Source organism: Furipterus horrens, unplaced genomic scaffold (genome assembly GCF_987537825.1).
Source record: "Furipterus horrens unplaced genomic scaffold, mFurHor1.1.pri manual_scaffold_7, whole genome shotgun sequence".
NCBI lineage: Eukaryota > Metazoa > Chordata > Mammalia > Chiroptera > Furipteridae > Furipterus > Furipterus horrens.
Genome location: NW_028327177.1, coordinates 118,128,878 through 118,137,842, shown reverse-complemented (window position 1 = coordinate 118,137,842; position 8,965 = coordinate 118,128,878). Strand labels below are relative to the sequence as shown.

Sequence of the window (8,965 nt, the reverse complement as noted above, 5' to 3'; positions counted from 1 at the left end):
GGTTGCCAAGGTAACCCACCAGGATACAGTTCCAGCATCTTTGGGGTTGATGCTGGGTAGGGGAGGTCAGTCAAAGGTGAGGCCCAGCTGCCCAGGGTCTGTCCCCTGACTGGCCAGTCCATGACAGCTAAGTAGAAAATCGAGGTTGGCCGATATCCAACACAAATGAATCCAATGTTGGCTCCTCATTGGATATACCAGGTGTAAGAGAATCAGAATACTAGAATACCCCAGATAATTGTTCAACGAGGATACGCCAAGCCTTAAAAGATCTAGATGCTAATGACTCATCCATTCATTCCATAAATGTTTATTGAACACCTACTATGTACCAGGTAGGAAGTGTCAGAATATCTAGGGAGAATGGTTGAGTGTTCTAGAAAGCCCTAAAAAAAATGCAGATCTAAGCAGGGGAAAAAGACATTTAAAACAATTACAGTCCGGTAGTACTCAGAAAAATGTTGAGTTGAAGAAAATGGAAACAATCAGAATAATTTATTAATCCCAAGGACCTGGTGTTTTAAAAAAAAAAATTATGTGCAAAAATTTTACAGGGTGGAAATGGTTTACTTCAAGGAAATCAACCTCTTGCCCCAACCACAACCAATTTATGCTGCCTTTCCTTTTTTTCCTCTTTATCGTTTAAAAAATCCTCTGTGTTTTTAAAAAACTGGTTAACACCTATAAATGTTATTTTCTTTCTTCAATGTAGAGGTCATGAAAGGATCAGAAAGATTTCTGATGGGCCCTGCTTTGCAATACTTGGAGGCTTCAGGAAGGTAACATCAAGATCCCTCCCTCCCTTTGGCCTTAGAGATGGGTGTTCCAAACTATGGGTTGTGGCACTGGACACTTGTCCCCACACACTGCTACTTGAACCTGGACTTGGGCCATCACCTGGTCTTATTTTCTCCAAGATGGCAAGCTAAGGGAGGGCAGAGAGCAGAGTGGGGGTGAGACTGGAGGTGGCGGTTGTGACTCCTGCCAGCAAGTGATGGGATAGAAAGGGGAAGGGGCAAAAAGCAAAAACAAAAACCCTGGTGCCAGGAGGGGGAAGAAGAGAGAACTGGGATGGGTATGAAAAAAGAAACACATGGAAGAAAACCTGAGAAGCTCTTGTAACAAGAATTCCTGATATGAAAATATCCCTTTCTTACCTCCTGGGAAGGTGTTATTAGTACCAGGAGGACCTTCTTAAAACACTGTTGGGGCTGAATCTAGCCCTCTACCCTGTGGATTCCAATGCCTAAGTCCCTCTCTTTGGGCAGAAAATGTATTATAATTATATCTGCTGTCTGTTCCCATCCCCTCATAATAATACCGTCGTCGTCGTCGTCGTCGGCAGCCGTCCGTCTCGAGAGATGATGGTGTAGCTTCTTAAGAGTCTATCTGCACCTCCGAGAATGGTTGTGCAGTCCGACTCAGGAGTGACACGGTATCTGTCTCCTCCCGTGTTGAATCGACATCTTGCGATGACGCTGGAGTGTCCTCTCCAGTGGAGCTGAAGCTACAGAGCCTGGGCAGGGTGATATGGAGGGTCTGCTGTTGCCCACGCAGCAGACCCCCCCTCTCTTCGCAGCTGAAGGATCCAAGGGAAAGACGGAGTCAATACAGCTTGGCTTCAGGTGCGCCGCAGGAGTTGCCAGTGTTGACTACAACGTCAAACCGCCTTAGGGACTCCGGCTCCGGATTTTCTGTCGGGGTTTACTCCCTTAGCCTTTCCCCTGAAGAGGTATGCTGCAAGGCAGCGGAGGTTTTTTGGAATCAGAGTTTTCCTTCTCTGATGTGATAATAATACCACCACCAATGATAATAGCTAAATTATAGAATGCTTCCTAAACAGTTTACAGACAAAATCCAGGAGGAAGTGCTATTTGAAAAATGAGAAAACAAGCCCAGAGCAGTTAAGTCACTTACCCAAGTTGCACAGCAAGTAAGCAGGGAGGCCAGCAGGCCAGCACTGCATGTTTGGCCCTAGCATTAAAGCTCTTAACCCCTACACTGTATTTTTGCTTTGTAAATAGTTCCAAGAAGAAAAAAATTTATAATGCACGTACTGTCCCACATTTTCACTTTACTAAAGTAGCCCTCGTCTGGACTTTATTTATGTAATTTTCTTCTTGGACATCCTAAAATGCAGGGCAAGATGGTTCCCCAGATTTTTCTCACCCCTTCTGGACACCCTAAATAGGTGGAGTAGGGTGTGGCAAGAAAACAGCGGCAATTATCCCTCTCCCTAAGCACTAACTCCCAAGAAATAACTTAGGCAGCACCAGGGCCACGAGGGATGGGTCCCCCTGAGGAATAGGGAGGAGGAATGATACTCTTTTAATGATCCTTCCATCTTGTAGCCATCAGTACCTTGGTTGCAGTCGCCCTCCAAAATCCCAGCTCAAAATTTGAGGGATCCCAGTACCCCACGTGCACTCTCAACACATACAGCCTTGGTTAGGAGGAGGAAAGAGAGTGGGTACGTGAGCTTGGGACCTCTGAGCCGAGGGCACCGAGGGTCGCTAAATGGGTGGCAGAGTGTGCCGCACAGAAGTTGTCGGCCGAGTGGAGACAGCGCGTGTGGCGCTGAGCTCGGAGGGGGCTCGGGGCGGGCCCGCAGATCCCGTGGCGGCTGTTAGGGGCCGCGCGGCTTTCCCTGAAGATGCGGCGCAGCATATTTTGCACATGAGTTCAGAGGAAGAGGAAGTGTAGCCGGCGGACGCGCGGCGGCGGCGGCGGCGGCAGCGGGGGTGCGTCGGGACTGGAGCTGGAGCGCGCCGGGCGCAGAGCGCAGCGAGCGGGAGCGCGGCTGCCGGGGGCTCCGACGGACGCACCGATCGCGGGAGGGACGGACACACGAACACCCCCGCGCGGTCGCTTCCTCCCGCCCTCACTGGTACCCACGCCTTCTCCGCGCCGCCTCCTCTGCATGGCACAAACTTTCCTCCCGGGACGGAATACACTGTCTCAGGGAGCCCGCACCCACGCCTTCTCCTGAGCTAGTCCGGAACGGTAGGTGGGCGCGCGGCAGGATTTGGGGTGTAGGCGGACACAAGACCTTCCATTTGGCTCCTTGGATCAGGACCCTGGTGAACAGGCATAGTCCTGTGTGGCGCCTCCCTGCAGGTTGCCGGAGCTGGGGCGTGCTTCCCAGGCGCTGGGACTGCCAGAGGGCCCCTCCTCTCACCCCCCTCTCCCCGCACATCTGAGCCGGGTTTATATGGGGTCAGGCCCGATCCATGGGGCACAGCAGTCTTGGGCCAACTTTTTTGAAAAACAAAAAACAAAATAACATCCCCGGCACGCTGGAGGAAAAGGCACCTCAGAGCATACTATTGGGGTCCAGGGCTTTGCAGCCGTGGTGGTGGAGGTGGGAGGGAGGTGGCGCCTAGGAAAGAAGCAGAGGGGAAGCTTCCAGGCTACAGGTGGGTCTAGGACAGGCTGCGGGGGGACCTCTGCAAAGATCAGGCGTGAGCTGGCAACGGAGTCCAGGTTCAGGAGGGCGAGAGGGTGGGGTGGAGGCGGCTCTGGCTGCCCTTCTGCGTGCGCCGTAGGAGGTAGGTTTGCTCTCTAGGCAGGAATGTTGGATGGGTGGGAGCAGACGTGCCGCACGTTCAGAGGAAGCGCTGCAGTCACTGGAGGCTCAGAGACTCCGGGCGCGGGGAGTCCCCGGCGCTGAAACGGGCAATTCCCCTCAATAAGGGGGTTTCTTCCCTCGTCCTAACCCATTTGCCTAGGTTCAAGGGATGTCAGTGTGGGTCTGGGTCAGGGTGGGATGGCGGCGGCATATATTTCAGGAAACCTAGTTGTCAGGCATGCACACCCTCCTCCCGAGCCCGGGCTCTTGCCCTTCACTCAAGAGTGTCGCTGTTTTTGGCAGCGAGAACAACGTGGAGGCCAAGGTGCTAGTCCCAGGCGTGCTCCCTACTGCCTCCCTGTTGCACAGGCTGGGCTGCCCCATGTGGTTGTGGGTAGTTACCAGGGACGCTGGTGGTGTCAGTGAGTTTGTTAGGGGGCTTATACCCAAACAAACAAAAAGTATTTTTTTCAAAAAGTCTGGCACAGATCCCTATATTTAAGTGGTTGCCCTGGTTTCCAGCAACAGTCTCTTCTTGTAATTGGTACAGCTGTTTTCAGATGCTGGGCTGGCAGTCAGATTAGGCGTCTTCCAGCCCCTGCCATTGTGTGTCATCTCGGGTAAGTGAGGCCCTGCCAGGAAGGCAGGCCAGCGTAATGTGAGAGACCTCTGAGCCTGTGGGTAGGACTCGCTATGCACCCCACGTGTCCCTAGCCACCGGGATTCCTAATTTGTACCTACGCACAGTTGAATTCCCTACTTCATTCAAGTGACCCCAGATGTCACCAAACCCCACAGAGTGATTAAGCAACAAGCTGTTTGGGGCTCTTGGTACAGATGTGCACTAACCTCAGTGAAATCACTTTAACCTCAGAGGAGCTCTGCATCCTCTTGTGTTCAGTGGGGTTTCTGGCCTGAGAGCTCGAACATCATTCTCTGGCTACACTGGTATAACAGATCATTGGGTTGGTTTTTCTTTGTCTTTGGCTGCATGGGCATGGGGCAAATGGAAGTGGAGTTTTGCGCAGTTAGCTGATGAATTTGGTGCAGGAATGGAAAGAGAACAAATTGGGAATACAAGTCAGTGTGTCCTTTTTCTCCCTCCCGAGAAGGAATTTTTGGCTTACATTCAAATAATTGCTTTGTCTGTAGGGAAACAGGCAGAAAATCTTTGGCATGAGTGATGTGAGTTCCTGTAAAGCTTCTCGCGCTCTTGCAGTCTTCACTTTTCAGCAGAACTGAAATGATAGGAGGCCGTGGCTGGGTGGGCAGGGTGCCTTGCCACGTTTCTAAAGTGGTGGGCTCAAGAAAGGGCACTGTGACTCTTTCCCCTGCCCATCTCATTTTAGAAAATGGCAGAAAAGTTGCAAAAGCAGTGACCATCCAAATGCCCACACCTACAGCCTGTAATTTTGCTGTATTGGTTTAATTACACATATCTCCATTTATTTATCCCTCTATCCATCATCAGTCCAACTTGCTGTTTTATTCACTTGAAAGTAAATTACAGACATTGATACAGTTCACTCCTGAACATTTCAGCATACACTTTATTATTTACAGTTCAATATATGTTCATAATTTTCTTCAGATAAAATTTACATACATATGGCGAAGGGCACAGATCTTAAGAGTAACATTTGCATAATGTTTTGATAGATGTGCACACCTGTATAACCCTAGTCTCTATCAAGAAAGAGAATATTACCATCACCCCAGAAAGTTCCTTCATCTCCATTTCCATTCGGTCCCCGTCCCCACCCTATCAGTGACAACCATTGCTCTGATTGTTTCTTGTTCTAGGTTCCTATAACCTCTTCTTGAACTTCATATAAATGGAATTCTTACGGTGTTGTGTAAAGCTTCTTTCACTCTGCATGTTTTTGAGATTCACCCATACTGAATGTTTAGTCATTTGGTCTTTTTTTTATTGCTGTGATATATCCAGGTTATGTCTATGCCATAGTTTGTTTTTATATCCCTTTGTTGATGGACACATGACTTATTCCCAATTTTGGGGGGTATTCTGAATAAAGCTGCTATTAATATTTGTGTATAAGTCTTCCTAGGGACATATGTTCTCATTTCTTGTGTGTAAATGTCTAGGAGTGGAATTGCTGGGTCATAGAACCTTCTAAGAAACTGCCAGACCTTTTCCCAACATGCTTATACCATTTTAAATTCCTACCAGCAAAGAATACCAGTATGAGATTCCAGATACTACAACCTTATTTTTCTGTCCCCAAGTCAAGAGCATCGTTTGACTAGTGTTCTTCTGGGGCCAAAGGGACCCACCTGAGACTGTCTGGGACATGTTATTTTCATAGGTTGAGGAGCTATGAGAAATCCCTGACTCTGCCCTTAAGTGGGTTTACACTTAAGTCATTGCAGACTATCAGATGAATATTTTGTTTTTTTAGAAATCTTCAGAAAAGGGAATCCCATAGGGGAATGTCCACTTGGTTGTGAAAGAAGATTGACTGAGTGTTTTCTATATAAATAAAAATAACCCCCAAACCCCACAGAATTCCACTGAACTTCTGCGGAGAAACTCCTGGGGAATTTCCAGTGTATTGGTCTGGTTGATGTGAACTTGATGGAGAGTCCCATTGGATTTCACCGGCTTGGGCAGTTGGCTGTTGAAAGGGGTTGTGTTTGCTTTGTGAGGAAGATCGGGTTTGGTTTTTTGAAGGCTTGGAAAACAGCTTTCCTGTTAAAATGATTTGGCCTGTCAGTGAAAACATGGCCCGTCGACACCCCCATATTGTCCCGGCTGAGAATATGGGCTGGCTCCTCTCAGGTCCCTATACCTGATTCCGCTCTGTGAACCAGCAGCTGACCTGGGCTTGGCTGATCCAGGAAACAGGAATTGATCCTCCCTGCCTGCGAGGGACCCAGGATGAAATTTTTACATCTTGCCGAGGTGTAACATTGGGGACTAAGCTTTGCAGATGGTGCAGAGTCTTGAGACATTGCATGCTGCGGAATGCTTTCATCAGTAGCCTAGTATGTGCCTGCACAATAAATGCTGGCTAAATGATTCTTGGGACTCATGGTACCCATGTAAGTGATGGCCTCTCTGGAGGTTGACAGTGAGAGCCGAGACATATGTCACTAGATGCCACTTTCTCATAGCCTGAGAAACAGGTTCAAGGTGATCGGGCCTAGGAAAACTTGGCCCACTATAAACTTTCATTGTAGTAGCACCGTTTTTATTTTATTACAGATTTTGCTATTGTTATTAACAAAATAATAATTATAGCTACCACTTGCCAAGGCACTGTTCGGCACTTTACCTGCTGTAGTCTCTGAGTTTAATCCTCATGGGAGATCAGCGCTATTATTATCTGCTCTTCAGCCTTGAGGAAACTGAAGTTTAGCAAGGTTAACTAGCTTGCCCTGAGTTTACATTTTCAGGTTTCCCAGACTTTAAGGGGAGAGACTGTGGCGTTCTGGCTTTGCAAATGGGTATTCCATCTGTAAGCACAGATTTCCAAAGATGTGAAGCCATAGTATAATAGGAATGTAAACTGGACAGATGGAACAAAGTCCCAAGAACTAATACACTGGCATCACTGTCTTTAGTCTCTTTTTTCTTTTTGTTTTAAGCTCGCTGACTTTGGGGCAGCTGGGGCCTGTCTAGAGGTGCTAATTTTGGTGACGATTTAAGATATTATTGGTTGATTACGATTGTAATTTTATTGTAGGAAATGAAAGACATTGCCAGCTGTTCTGTCTGAGTGTCTGTCACTGAGCTGTCCAGTACAGTAGCCACTAGCTACCTGTAGCTAGTTACATTTAAATGTAAATGAATTTAAAGGAAATAAAATTAAAAATTTATTTCTGCCGTCTCACTAGCCACCTCCCAAGTGCTCAACACATGGTTACTGGCTGCTGAGTTGAAGGGCACAGACACAGACTATTTCCATCCTCGTGGGAAGTTCGTTTGCAGCGCTTCTCTACAGTAAGCCTTTCTATTTTTTTCTTTCAGTTTAAGAATTGGCAGCACTCTTGGCTAAGGCTTAGGCTATTCTTTCCTGACAAAGACATAAATTTAGCCAGATTTTTCTTTTATCTTTACCTTTTACAAGTTGTGTGTGTGTGTGATCTTTCCTCTCATTCACATTCAGTTTTTGACATAACTTTGAGTTCTTTTTCCCTCCTGGTCCCCCAGAAGGGGCTTTTGTTATTATCATTGCATATTTTACCAGGATGCTTCCTCTTAAAAGATCGGTACAGCAGGCAGGCCATGGCCACTGCTTGAGCCCTGTTAATTCCTGGCTCTCCAAATAAGAATTCGGTTCAGCTTTGAAATATGCATTTGTGTGGTTTACTCCCTACCTGGGCTGAATTCAGAAAGAAAAATCGCTCTCAGCGGGGCCAGGACCAAAGAGCTAGAAAATCAGGTCGCCTTCTATGCGTGATGGCTACCTGCCAAGACTGAGATGGAGGAGACCCCATTTGGGGCACTTAACGACTCCATTTTGGGGTATCACTAGTCTTGCCTGTCCCTGTGGTGTAGGGAGTACTAGACAGGGCTGGCAGCTTCTGTGTCCAGTTCTACAGGACAGTGGGGGGATGGCTTTCTCCTCTTCTGCGCTGTACGCTATTCCAGAATCAAGTTCCAAGGAAACGGGACATCAGCCCACAAGTGGGGGGACCAGCCAGAAATGGAAAAATCAACATCAGCTATATTTTGCTCAGCTTGTTTGCTACTGACCAACTTTTCAGCTACTTTGTAAAATGATATTAGATGTTTCCACACTTTTTCAACCAGAAAGCCAGCTGCACCTCACTGACAGCTTTCTTTGGCTTTTACAACTAAACTGTCTCATTTTGTTGTTCCATTGGCAGCCTCCTTGATGGTCAGCATGTATTCTTTGCAGCGCTCCGTTGTGTGTGTGTTTCGAAACTCCCTACTTTGTATTTCTCTTAGAGGAAATACTTTTTGAGGAACCATTCAGGTTTTATGGAGTAGCTCCCAAATTCTTCAGATTTGGAGAAATTGTTGTACTAAACATTATCCATAAAATTGGATGGGAAGAGATTAGGCTAATTACAGACTCTGGTTAATGGAATTTCACTATATTGTGGATCACCAAATTTCGGAAATATCAAGTACCAGGAATCAGACTGTTCATTTAAACACTTCATTAACTTAGAGAAGTCTTTTGGGATTTTTCTGGTGTTTTGGGACACCTTCTGAGCACCCTTTTCAGTGTGGTGTAATTGTGGGTATAGACAGGTTAAAAGGAGTCTTTATAGTGGATAACAAGTCATGCTGGTAATAGTACTTGTAATCGTTAACATTTATATTGCTTTTTCTATGTGCCTGAACTCTTCTAAGCCCTGTTAAATATTATTTAATCCTTACCATACAAGTAGGTTCTGCAGTTA

At 47.0% G+C, this 8,965-nt stretch overlaps 1 protein-coding gene across 2 annotated transcripts in view; it reads left to right on the top strand.

Annotated features, from left to right (window-relative positions):
* The first annotated feature begins 2,740 nt into the window (after positions 1–2,740).
* The window catches only part of RFTN1 (raftlin, lipid raft linker 1), a 189,170-nt gene continuing 182,945 nt past the window's right edge, over positions 2,741–8,965 (top strand). Inside the window, exons 1-2 of one of the 2 annotated variants that reach the window (XM_090284374.1) lie at positions 2,940–3,003; positions 7,427–7,532. The gene's annotated coding sequence lies outside the window, so the exon portion shown is untranslated. Of the gene's footprint in view, positions 3,004–7,426; positions 7,533–8,965 lie in introns of both variants that reach the window. The other variant, XM_090284375.1, reaches the window with a different exon arrangement.